Consider the following 12,931-nt stretch of genomic DNA (forward strand, 5'->3'; position numbering starts at 1 on the left):
ATGTGGACTGTTCGCTGTCACAGAGAAGAAGCTCTTGAGGCTAGGTTAGATCTGGTCTTGTGCAGAGAAAGGAGAAGGGGCCAGATGACCTTTGGAGGAATCTGGGGATGCTGAGATGATGTTTCAAGAAAGAGGGCTCTTTTTCTTTTTTAAGTTTATGTGTTTGTTTTGAGAGGGAGTGAGAGCGCATGTGTGCGTGGAGGAAAGGCAGAGAGCGAGGGAGAGAGAGAGAATCCCAAGCAGACTCCGCACCGGCAGGGCAGAGCCCGATGTGGGGCTCGAACCCACAAACCATGAGATCGTGACCCGAGCCAAAGTCAGACGCTTAACCAACTAAGCCACCCAGGCGCCCCAAGACAGAGGGCTCTCAGGCTCACTGGAGAGAAAGTGACAGCAGCATTGTCCAGGGCCAGCATGGATTCCTGGGGTTAAGATCACAGGCTCCCTAGTCAGTCAGGTTTGCATTCAAGTTCCACCACTTATTACCCGTGAGACCTTCAGCAAGTTATTTAACTTCTCTAGGCCCAACTGTCCTCATCTGTAAAATGGGGATGATAATAATACCTCACAGGGTTACTGAGAGGGTTACATGAGAGACAAATTCATACATAAATCGCCTTGCTCGTAGGAAGCGCCCAGTCCGTTTTAGAATTGCTGTTTACCATCATTTCAGCAAGTGAACGAGGGCCACACAGTGAACCCTAAATCCAAGCAGTAAAGCGGACAGGGAAAGAGGGGAGGGCATGGGTGAATGCTGGAGGTGGGGGCAGAGGGGTCCCTAAAGAGAAAGGGAGCCAGTCTATGGAAGAGGAAGAAAGAAGCAGGCAGGTAAGACCTGGAGACCTGGAGGCTGAGAGAAAAGAGCGAGCTGGGTGGGGGGGGGAGACCCTACAGGGAGAGGAATGGATGGCAGATAGGGAGGCACAGGATCAGATCAGGAGGGACAACGACTACCCGACCGGAGCCTCAGGGCAGGAGTCAAGGGAAGAGGCAGGGGGCAGGGGGCTGCAGGGAGTACCGAGGGGCAAGGGAAATGAGGAGCCGTGGCTTGGAGAGGAGAGAGAAGGAAGGAGACCAGAGCGCAGGCGGAGAGACAAAGGAGAAAGAGCTCTGTGTGGAAAAGCAGCAAGCCAGAGCTGGTGCAGCTTGTCACGCAAACATGATTCCACGCAGCTCCGCTGCCCCCTCCCTGCTTTCATTTTCAGCTTGGCTTCCCCCCCTCCGCCCCCCTCCCATATCCCTCCTGCCAGCCTCTACCTTCTCCGCACTGTGCCCCAGGGCAGATGAGGCTGCAGGGAGGGTGAGGGGCTTGGACTCTGCTCACCAGGGGGTGAGAAAGTGAGGAAGGAGACAGTCCCCAAAGCAGAACAGAACCCAGGGGTCCTCGCCTCCTTCTGGTGGCTCCCCCTCATCAGTGGAAAGAATTGCAAGAGTGGAATAATAATAATAGCAGCTACAGCATTCACACTTTGCAGCTCACAAGTGTTGTGCAAGCCCTGAGTCTCACAACAGCCTTGGTGATGTAGGCAATATCGCCCCATTTATTATTATCATTATCGTCAAGCAATTCTATAATGCTCACTACCCGCTAAGCACTTCACCTGTGTTAACTCTCTTATTTCTGACAACAGCCCTATTAACCCCATTTTACAGATGACAAGCTGAGGTCTAGATCCTATGCCCCTCTGCCTTTGCCTCATCTCTGATCTCCCGTTTTTTTGTGTGACCCTCTTTCTAATTCTCTCATCTTCTCTTGTCCTCCCTTGACGCCCCTCTTCCCATCATGCTTCCTCGCCAAACTTGAAATTGGATGTTTGTACACTCTCTAGGCATTCCCCCCACCCTGCCTCGCCCTGTGACCAGCAGGAGACCTGGTGTGACTGCATTTGATGGACAGCCCCTTCATTTGGGGACCCACCAGAACAAAAAGAAAACAGGGTGGAGAGAAATATGACTATCTTCAGAGATGCGGTTTTTTCCCCCGCTTTCCTCCCCCCCAAGATCTGAGATAATCTACCAGGTAAGAAACAGATAGAGTGGAACCATCAAAACACCCATGAAATAGAAGGGAGAAACAAGTGAGGGTGAGAAAATGTTCCCCAGGAGGGATGAGTTGCCGGAAGGATGGAGAGTTGCCACAGAGGAACCTAAAACTTAGCTATCAGCGTTCTAAGGCCGACAATAAATGAGGCTGGGTAGTGGCCTAAACCCCTCCTCCCCTACCCTGGAAGCCCCTTCATGTGTTCATTGATCATACTGAGCATCCATGGATCATGCATGGTCAACGATGGGACCCATACCGAGGACACAGACCTTTCTGGACACGTCTGCTATAGAACTGGCAGGACTCAGCCGAAAGAGCTAGAGGGCAGAGAGGAACATAAAAGTCAGAGGCCATGGGACACAGGGAGAGGCAAGGCCCACGCAAAGTTGTCCCAGAGCTGAGACCCAGCTGAGGTGTGTCTGTGACAGATCTCGAACGGGTTCCCTGCCCTCTCCCAACAGCCCTTTCAGCCCCCCTCCCACCCCTAAGTGGCCTATTTGAGACAAAGTCCCTGCCTGCCCGTCTAGCTACCCACCTTCCATGCAATGCTGGAGATGGCTGCTTTTGGCTGCTTCTGCTCATTAGCACATCAGCATGGGGATCATCAGAGGAAAATGATATGCCGGGATCTCCCAGGGAAACAAAATCTGCCCTCCCTGCTGGCATAATTTCTAGCTGATGAAGGAACGAGCACAAGTTAGAAGAGAGTGACAGAGGACAGGGACATACAGAGAGGAGAGACATGGATCCCTGTTAGGGAAAACTCCAGATTGGCAGGGGTGGGGCTCCCTCCCACAATCCCAAAAATGCTGCCCCTGCCCCAGCAGCCAGCAAGAAAAGGGCCTGGGGAACCCCGATCTGTGCCTGTGTATGAAATACACACGTTAAACGTAAAAGCTGGTTCTTAGGAAGGCTGGCACCTGGCCTGGCCAGTGCTGGAGGTTCCTAAGCAGGAAAGCCTCTAAGCATGTGGCACCGGCAACATGCCCAGGGGCACCCACTCCAAGGCCGTGAAACACTCTGAGGGGGGTCCAAGCGGTTGGTGAGACAGATGGCAGCACACTCCTGGACGAGTTGGTGCATTCAAGCATTCACCAGCACAGACCAGCCTTGCTGTTACCTGCTCAGCCACCGTGAAAAACTGACCTTATCTTTCCCTCCCTGTCCCTTTCCTGAAGCAGAGCGTGTCCTCATCAGGGGCTCCTGCTTAAAAGAACCCGGAGGTGCCTGGGTGGCTCAGTCGGTTGAGCTTGAGCATCTGACTTCGGCTCAGATCATGACCTCACAGTTTGTGAGTTTGAGCCCCCCATCAAGCTCTGGGCTGACAGCTCAGAGCCTGGAGCCTGCTTCGGATTCTCTCTCTCTCTCTCTCTCTCTCTCTCTCTCTCTCTCTCTGCCCCTCCACTGCTCATGCTCTGTCTCTGTCTCTCTCTCTCTCTCTCTCTAAAATAAACAAACATTAAAAAAAAAAAAAAAAAAGAGGGGCGCCTGGGTGGCTCAGTTGGTTAAGCATCTGACTTCAGCTCGGATCATGATCTTGCAGTTCATAGGTTTGAGCCCCACATCAAGCCCTGCTGACAGCTCAGAAACTGGAGCCTGCTTCGGAATCTGTGTCTCCCTCTCTCTCTCTCTCTCTCTCTCTCTCTGTCCCTCCCCAACTCCTGCTCCGTCTCTCTCTCAAAATTAAATAAACATTAAAAACAAAACAAAACAAAACAAAGAACCTGGGATTACGGCAGAAGTTCGTAAAACTTCCCACATAACAAAATTAGCTCTTCCCAGCAGTGGGGGTGGGGGAAACACCCAGTTCCTCCCAAACCCAGGCGCCACCCTGTCAGCTTCAAAGCCTGACCAAGCCTCCAGTGAGCGCAGACAGACTAACAAGAGGACACACAGAGAAGGGTCCCTCCCTGGTAGGGCAGGGAAACCAACAGAAGGCAAAGTCTTTCCTGGAAGCCTCTCTTCCAATACACACATCTCATGGAGCTCCCTTCCATGGCTCCCTAACGTATCCAGAATAAACCTGCATTCACGTCCAAGTACTGATTCCTCAAGTTGGCATTTAGAGCCCTCCTTCGTGCAGACCCAGAAGAGCCCCTACAACTTCTCCTCAAGGAACATGCCCCGAACCATCCTCCTTCCAGCCCATTTTGCCCGGAGTGCCCTCTCCACCAGCCCCTGGGGCTCCCAGATGCTCATCAAAGCTCTCCCCATCTTCCTCCAAGGTCAAAGTCAATTCAGCTGCTTTCACTCACGCAAGCTGTCTCCCTCCCCACTAGCTGCGTCTCCCAGGTCTTGTTCACCTTGTGTGCCTGGTGCCGCGAGGTAGTCTGGGTAATGTTTGTGGAAGTCAACAAAAATTCCAAACCTGCTCTCTACCCAGCTTTCTTTTCTGTGACTCACAGGGTTCTCAGAAGTGGGAGAACCCCACTGAGACACACACACCCCGCCCCCGCCCAACGCGGGGCTGGCAACTGTCACCGGAGTCCCCTTCCCCCAAGTCAGGGCTGGGGCCACCCGGAGACAGAGGCTTCAGGAGATGCTGCAGGTGCTTCTGGGCTTCCTGAGACCATCGGGATGAGGGCTTCTGAGAGGCTTTGGAGCCCATAAGCCAGTGGTGGTGGGCTTCCTTTCTTTCTGGTTCCTCTTTCACTCTCTCCATCTTCATCATTCTCTTTTTCAATTTTAGATGGAATGTTCCTTCCGTCTGAGAGACACCTCCCCTCAGAGCCTTGTTACTCAAAATGTGATCTGAGAACCAGCAGCATCAGCATCCCTGGAAACGTGCTAGTAATTCAAACTTTCAGGCCCCAGTCGGGATCTGGTCCATCCACTTCTCCAGGTTAACAAGATCCCCAGATGGTTCATACACACATTAAAGTTTGAAAGCAAAAGGCCAGGCCAGGGGCCCAACAGGGAAGCTGGACGCTTAAGACATTCATTCATTCATTCCTTTATCCTTTCAAGAAATATTTAATAAGCACCCACTGGGTGCGAAGTGCTGGGCTAGGCATTGGAGATAAAACTGGGGAATGCTTCAAACCTAGGTGCCCAGGAGTCACAAGAAACGAAAGGGAAGAGACGGGGAAAAAATGGGGAAATTATTCAGGGGGGCTTCGTTCAAGCTTCTTGAGGGCATGAATTGCATCATCTGTTTCTACCGGGGGCCTCGGGATCCTGCACAGAGCAGGTGTAACCAGGTACTCAGTAAACATTTGGTGCTTGTTGAGAAGTGGTCCAAAAAGCAGCACAGGGTGATATAAAGTGCACCCGACTACGTCTTGGGGGCCCTGGCCACCTACTGACCCAGGGACCTTAGACAAGACACTGTTTCCCTACTGGCAAAGCAATAAAGGCAAACCAAGATCAAGTCCTTTCTCACTCCAGTTTCTCTTTCCCTGGCCCTGAAACCAGAACGCTGAGCTCTCCGGAGCTCTGGTCAGTTCTAGAGCAGGGGTGGCATGAGGTGGTCAGTCCAGCCGGAGTGTGGAGTTTGGAGGGGAAGGAAGCCGAGGCCCAGTAAGTGAACTGGGACTATGCAGATACAGGCCAGGGAGGGGCTGCCCACCAGGGTGGCCGGGAATGAAGAAAAATGACGAAGCCAAGAGCCACCACCCACCCCATCCCCCAATCTTTCCTGCCGTGATGTCTCAGCATTTAGGGGGTATTTTTGTTTTGGTTTTTGCCACTCCACGTCTAAATATTGAAATGCCTGGTCTTAGTCATTGGGTGTCCTCTGTTTTCTGTGCTCACTCCTCAGGGATCTCATTCAGTGTCACTGATGACCCCCAAACTTGTGTCTCCAGCCTGACCTTCACTACTGACCTCCACAGCTGTGAATCCATCCGCCTACTCGACACCTCTGCCTGGACAGGAACCTCAAACCTAACAGGTCCCAAACTGATCCCCTCGGAAAACCAGCTCCTGCTGAGGTTGTCTCCATGTCACTTCATGGGGACTCCATGGCTTTGGTCATTCAGGCCAAATCCCCAGCCTCCTCCAGACTCCATTCTCTGTCTCACACCCTCCATATGGCCCATCAGCAAATTCCTTGGCTCTCTCTGCAAGAGATATATATCCAGAACATGACTACTTGTCCCCACCTCCGCTGTCACCCCTGTGGTCCAGGCCACCATCATCTCTTACCTGATGCTGCAGAAGGCTGTTAATGGGGCTCCCTGCCCTTGTTTTCTCAACCTAGTCTCAACAGAGCAGTAAGGATTTTCTGTAAAAATACAAGGTGGGTCATGTCACTCTCCTGCTCAAAACCCTCCAGTGACTCCCCGCCTTACTCAGCACGAAAGCCAGGCCTCCCTGTGACTCATGAGTCCCTGCACCGGCTTGGTAGATCTTGGTCTGACTCCCATTACCTCTCAGGCCCGTCACCTATTCTCTTTTCTTACTATCTCTGCTCCGGCCGCGTCAGCCTCCTAGCTGTTCCTCCAACATGCCACACAGGCTCCCATCAGGGCCTCTGCCCTTGCTGCTCCTGGGTCAGGAATGCTCTTCCCCCAGAAATCTGCACGGGTACGTAGCATCTGGTACATGGCAGGATCCATATGCTGAGGGGCCTGAGCAGGGATGAGAACGGGAGTGAAGAGGAAGAGGAGACAACGGAGTCTGGTTCCGCACAAGACACAAAATGGCTTGTCTCGCACGCTCTGTCTGCCTCCTCGGAGGGGTCTGGCCCCTCTCTGGTTCCTCGGGAAGGACCCCACTCTCTGCTGACCCTCAGGAGAACCGCAGGCCCCACGACATCACCTCCCTCCAGGACTCCATGGGCCTGATGCCTGATGCTCCGCCTGATGCCCAGTGTGGCGGTCCTCCCTGCTGCGCTCCTACAGGGGGTAGGAAGAACGGGTCTCCTTGGTCACTCACTCATGACTACTTATTTCCACCAACGACCAGGAGGGCCTGGCCCAACCAGTCCACCCCACTCCCCTTCCCTCCTCTGCCCCTCCTTGTTGCTCCTGGTCATCAACCCCCATGAGCTCCCGTGTGGAGGCAGGCTGAGGGGTGAGGCCAGAGGGCCCAGCCCCAGGCCCGAGTCGCGGGGAGGGCCAGTGAGCTCCAGGGGAAGGCTGTGGGAGGTCACAGAGGCAGTGACACCAGGCCCTTGAGGAGCTGGCCATCCCGAGAGAAGCCGAGAGGGCACCGGCCAGAAAAGGGCGGGAGGGGGGGGGGGGCACAGAGGCAGAAACGGGGAGAGAAGCAAAAGGTGCCAGATGGCACGAGCCGGAGACAGGAGGTGCCACAGAGAGCCAGACACCGGCTGACGGCGGCGGGGCAGAGCGGGGAGGCAGAGGCAGAGCGGCGAAGAGCGACGGGGGAGACGGAGGCGGCTGGCCCCGGAGGGCGGGCGGGGGGCAGGGACCAGCGAGACAAAGGGAGGCGCGCGGGGCCGAGGGGCGCCGCGGAAGGGAGCCGCGCGCACGGACGGAGCAGAAGGGCCGCGGCGCGGGCGAGGGGGCGGGGGAGCGAGCGGAGGCGGCGGCGCGGGCGCGGGCGGGCGCAGCGGGGCGGGGCGGGCGCCGGGAGCCGGCTCGTAAAAGCCGCGCCGAGCGGGGAAATTGCCGCCAGAATCGCTGAGCTCCACAAAACGCCGCCCGCGCGGCCCGCCGCCGCGCCCGCTCCAATCTCCAGCCTCATCGCCGCGCGGGCTGGTTATGCATTTAAATGTTATTTAATTGGATTGCGGAGGAGCTGGGGGCCAGAGCGGCCCCCCGCCCCCGCCCCGCACGCGCCGCACGCCCGGGCTGCTCGCCTCCTCCGCAAATCTGTTTTCCGAGTCACAGATTGCAGCTCGCCCCCTCCCCGCACGCTTCCCCCCCCCACCCCGCCCCGACGGCTCCCCTGCGCGTCTGGGCTCCCTCTCCTGTTCCCCACGCGCGCGCGCGCACACACACACACACACACACACACACCCGCGCCCGAACGGAGCCAGAGGACACTCAGAAAGACACAACAAGTCCCCTGAAGACGCACGGAAACGCAGACACACAAAGCCACGAGAGCAGCAAAAAAAAAATGGGTCACACTAAATTACACAAGTGTCCATCTGGAAGGTGAAAAAGTGAAGAGACGAGAACGATCCAGTGGATCACAAAAGTCCGCAAATGTGGGAATACACTGGGGACCTACCCTCCAGAAGAAACACATCACCCTACCCCTTGGAATGGTTCTTACAAAGTGACAGTACCACACATGGGAACAAGATCATGCTGACTCAGTGGCCTCCCGGGGTGACACACAGACCTTCCCTAAAGCTAGGTAAAGAGCCAAACACACATTCACTCTCACACTCAGAGCAAGGCCATGACGCCCCCAATCACCTGACTGTGTGCCTTTCCAGGTTGGAAGGCACACTCTTCCTCCAGAAACATCTTGTTCTCCCAAGCCACAGCAGAAAGCATCATCAGATGGGGTCCTGAGAGGCGATTGCACCGGGCATCAAATTTCTTACCACTGAACAAAGACACAAACAAACCTGAGCCCAAGTTACAACAGGTGGGCTTCAGGGTAGACACTGGGAAGGCCTTCCTAAAAACAGAAGGTTTGAGATACCAAGAGGGGAGGCTGGGCATGTGTGTGAGGCTGGGCTTCTGCCCTATCAGTGGGAGACCCATTTTTGCAGCCTGGACTAGGAGTTAGCATCATCAAGGTAGATGGAAGGACAGAATGACCTGCCGAGCATGTCCTCCGCACACTCCCAACAGGCAGACAGGAAATTGCTGGCCTGAAATGATCAGGGTCAAGCTGCTTCAATTAATGAAAATGGAAATGGCAACCCGGCTTGGCACAGGACGCTGTGAAGGACTGTTCTGGGCTCTCAGCCACCCCCTCTGCAAGCTGGGCCTAGAGACTGGCATCGGGCTGAGATCCTTGAGCAGGATGTAGGGGCAGAAGAATGAGCAAGAAGATATGCAGGAACATTCTATTGCAGTTGTTTTGTTTTGGACAGAATAAGGGTCAAAACAGGAAGGGAGGGAAAGTTTCCCCGAATACATTATAATTCAACCTTGACCGGTAAGCTTGGGCTGAGGCCAGGCTGGCATTAAGGCTCCTGAAGAAGAAAGCAATTCGGCTTCCCCCAAAACTCTTTAATTCTGCATCACCTGATGGTCATAGCTGGGAAGTTTATCCATTTGTCTAACCTCAGTGTCTCATACTCCAACTGAAATTGTTTCCTTCTTTGGGGCATTAGGAAAAAAAAAGAGAAAACAAAACACCTGGCCTACCTCCTCCTAAACCAGAATATTTGAGGAGTAGAGACTTAGTCTGGACTGGGCCACAATTGTTATTCCCTTCATTCCACTGATGTTCTCTGCCCAGCTGTGCCCAGGCTGGGGTTCTGGTCTTTTTTGCTCCCGCACCTGGACACCCCCTGACCCAACCTGCTGCAGTTTTCCACCCAACCACCCAGTTTTCCAAGAGCAAGAGATCAAAGAGGAAGCCCCTCTTGAGTGTCCCACAGAGCGCCCCCCACCCAGCCCTTAGCTGTGCCAATCCCTTGCCCCCAGCCACTCCCCTCATCCTGTTTCCTATCCCCTTGTGGTTTGGGGCTGAGAAATTCTTGGAGATCTGCCACAGGGGTCCCCTTTTTCGAACAGGAACTCAGTGGAGGTGGCAAGACGGCAAGTGATGAGGGAGCTCTGCAGTCACCACCCTCTCTTACAGGCACACGCACCTGCTGCCTACACTCCAAGGGCTAATCACTTCCACAGTCAGTGCGCCCAGGGCGCTGGGTTTAGAAGTTGTTCCCAACACATTTTCGCATTGATTGATACTATAATTATATGCCTGTATCTCCCAGCACCGGACAGTGAGCAACGTGGCAGCAAAGAATCATGTAATTCACCTCTATCACTCCCTACGGTGACTAGCACAGGGAAAGGCACACAGTGGACGAGTTAATAAATGCTTGACAAATTAAGAAACGAAAGTGAAGGATCACACAGCAGTCAAACGCAAGACTCAATCTTCCTTTACACCATCCTGTTTCAGTAAGAAAAAAAATACAAATAAAAACAGTAGGAAGAGTCTTTTTCTTCCTCAACACGCTCCACCCTTCAGTCTCAGAAGCACCGCGACCCCAAGCACAGCTCGGCCTTTACCACCGAGTGTGCGTATGCATGTGCATGTGTTGGAATGGGACTTCTAAGCCTCCATCACTCCTCTGAACCAGAATTTCAGTCACCGTCACTGGGCAAAAGCAACAAACTCTGGGGACACACGTTACTTGGATGGGCACCTTGGGGGTGGATCTCCAAAGCCAGATTTGTGCATTACTTGCATATTTGTCCTGAACACCCACTTTGTGCCTGGTGTTGGGTTACCTACTGGGGTATGGAATATAAGAGACCCTCTCCTTGCCTTCAGGGCACCTAGTACAATCCTGCCTTAACCTTGGCCGCACATCTGTAGCACAAAGAGAAAAACAGATTCCAGGCTGCACTGCAGACCTCTCAAATCAAAAGCTCTTAAAGTGTAGCTCAGACCTGGGCCTTTTTTAAACCTCCGCAGGCGAATTCTGATTCACAGGCAGGGTTGTAAGTGACTGATTTTTTTTTTTTTTTTTTTTTTTTTTTTTTTTTTTTTTTTTTTTTTTTTTAATGAGAGAGAGAGAACGGGAGCAGAGCAGAGGGAGAATCTTTTTTTTTTTTTTTAATTTATTTATTTTTGAGAGAGAGCATGAGCCAGGAAGGGACAGCAAGAGAGGGAGAGACAGAATCCCAAGCAGGCTCCATGCTGTCAGCGCAGAGCCCATGCGGGACTTGATCCCACAAACTGACAGCCCAAATCAAGAGTCGGATGCTTAACCAACAGAGCCACCCTTGTGCACCACGCTACTGATCTCTTGATCACTGCTATCCAGAACTGTCTGAAATGATGAAATATTCCATATCTGTGGTGTATGTGTGGCTGTTGAGCACCTGAAACATGGCTAGTGATGGAGAAACTGAATTTTTAATTTTACTTCATTGACGTAAACAGCCACACGTGGCTAGCGGCTACCATATCAGCCCAAACTCTAGATGATCCCAAATCACTTCAATGCGGCTTTTAAATACTTCTCACAAGGGGCCCCTGGGTGGCTCAGTTGGTTGACGTCTGACTTTGGCTCAGGTCGTGATCTCACAGTGAGTTCGAGCTCCACGTCGGGCTCTGTGCTGACAGCTCAGAGCCTGGAGCCTGCTTCGGATTCTGTGTCTCCCCCTCTCTCTGCCCCTCCCATGCTCATGCTCTCTCAATAATAAATGTTAAAAATTTTTTTAAATACTTCTCAGAATATTGTTGTGTAGCTGCTCCAGTCTCCCTTCCCTTTGGCCCAGTAGCTTCTGCTCCCTAAGGACACTCCGATTTGCACTGAAAAAACTACTCTAGAATGAATTGAGGGAGTAGGGGCTGGTCTGATGGATTCAGCCCTATTGGGTAACTAAGCCACTATACCACTCTACCCCAGACTAGAGGAAGGCACTCCTGAGTATCCTCTTTTATTAGAGGTTGATATTGGTAGGGGACAGGAAAAGCAGGGACATGACTTTAGATGCCTGTTATGGGCCAAATTGTGTCTCCCATGCCCCTCAAATTCACATGTTAAAAACAGAACTCCTAACATGACCGGATTTGGAGAAAGGGCCTTTGAAGAGGTAATTGAGGTTATGTGAGATCCTAAGGGTAAAACCCTAATCCAATATACTGGTGGAATATAAGAAAAGAGATACCAGGAGGCACACACACACAGAGAACAGGCCACGGGAGGACGCAGTGAGAAGGCAGCCGTCTGCAAGCCAAGGAGAGAGGCCTCGGGAGAAAACAAACCCGCTGCCATTGGCAGCTTGGACTCCAAGCCTCGAGAATGGTGAGAAAATAAATGTGTTGTTTAAGCTACCCAGGCTGTGGTATTTTTGCGATGGCAGCCCTGGCCAACTGATACAGTGTCCTTAAGAAAAGTAGGCCCAGGTCCCTAATCAGTCTCTTGCTGACAAGACGTGCCCAAGAATTGAGGAACAGCAGCCCTACTAGAAGGCAGATCCAGCAGTGACTCTGCCACATCTGTCTTCAAGCCATCATCCTGGTCATTACTGTTCTAGTGTCCCTACACACTGCCCACCCCTACCCCATTTCATGATTCCCATCGCTAATTCTAGACTTCCACCTAGCCTTTGCTGTCCCACGAGGACACCTTCCCTATAATCCCCCTCCCCTTTCCCTTTCTGACCCCATTGCACTGACACTGCCTCCTATACAGGGCCTGCCCCTTCATCCCTATCTGTTGGGGATTTTTAACATTTTTTTTTATTTTTTGGCGGGGAGGAGAAAGAACCAGTGGGAGAGGGGCCGAAAGACGAGGGGTAGAGAGAGGATCCCAAGTAGGCTCCTCACGGTCAGCACAGAACCCGAGGAGGGCGGCTCGACCTCACAAACCGTGAGATCATGACCTGAGCTGAAATCAACAGACGGACGCTTAACCGACTGAGCCACGCGGGTGCCCCTATTGGATATTTTTAAATGTGAGTGTTCTGTGCATGTCTTTCCGCACTGGACTTCAAATACTCAAAGATGAGTCTAGCATTCGAGACCCTTCACAAGATGGCTTCAGTTTACCTCTCCAGCTGCTTCTCCCAACAAGGCCAAGTCTGCACTAATCTACCTGCTACCCCTTGAACATAACGATGCTCTCCGAAACTCCCAGTCTCTCAGGCCACGTGATGTGCCACCTCCTCCAGAAGGCTTTCTCTGACTACCTCAGCTACACACATAAGGGAACAATCTCTGAGCACTTATTTCCGTGTCTAATCTAGTGCTCTGCCACATGTGGCGATAACTACTCAGCACCACGGTACTGACAGCCCGGAGGAAAGGAGTCAGAGGCATGAGGGGGTG

At 53.0% G+C, this 12,931-nt stretch overlaps 1 long non-coding RNA gene across 2 annotated transcripts; it reads right to left on the bottom strand.

The window, feature by feature from the left end:
• Positions 1 to 2,278: 2,278 nt before the first annotated feature.
• Positions 2,279 to 6,637, bottom strand: LOC122240363. Of its 2 annotated transcripts, XR_006219975.1 has the most exons (5): positions 6,448 to 6,637; positions 6,191 to 6,269; positions 5,870 to 6,105; positions 2,580 to 2,719; positions 2,279 to 2,361 (listed from the first exon to the last, which is right to left on the bottom strand). It is a non-coding gene; the product is annotated as an uncharacterized LOC122240363 (long non-coding RNA). The 2 variants fall into 2 exon arrangements; XR_006219976.1 differs by having other exon boundaries at positions 6,191 to 6,637.
• Positions 6,638 to 12,931: the final 6,294 nt, after the last annotated feature.

This window comes from Panthera tigris, chromosome B4 (genome assembly GCF_018350195.1).
Source record: "Panthera tigris isolate Pti1 chromosome B4, P.tigris_Pti1_mat1.1, whole genome shotgun sequence".
Lineage (NCBI taxonomy): Eukaryota > Metazoa > Chordata > Mammalia > Carnivora > Felidae > Panthera > Panthera tigris.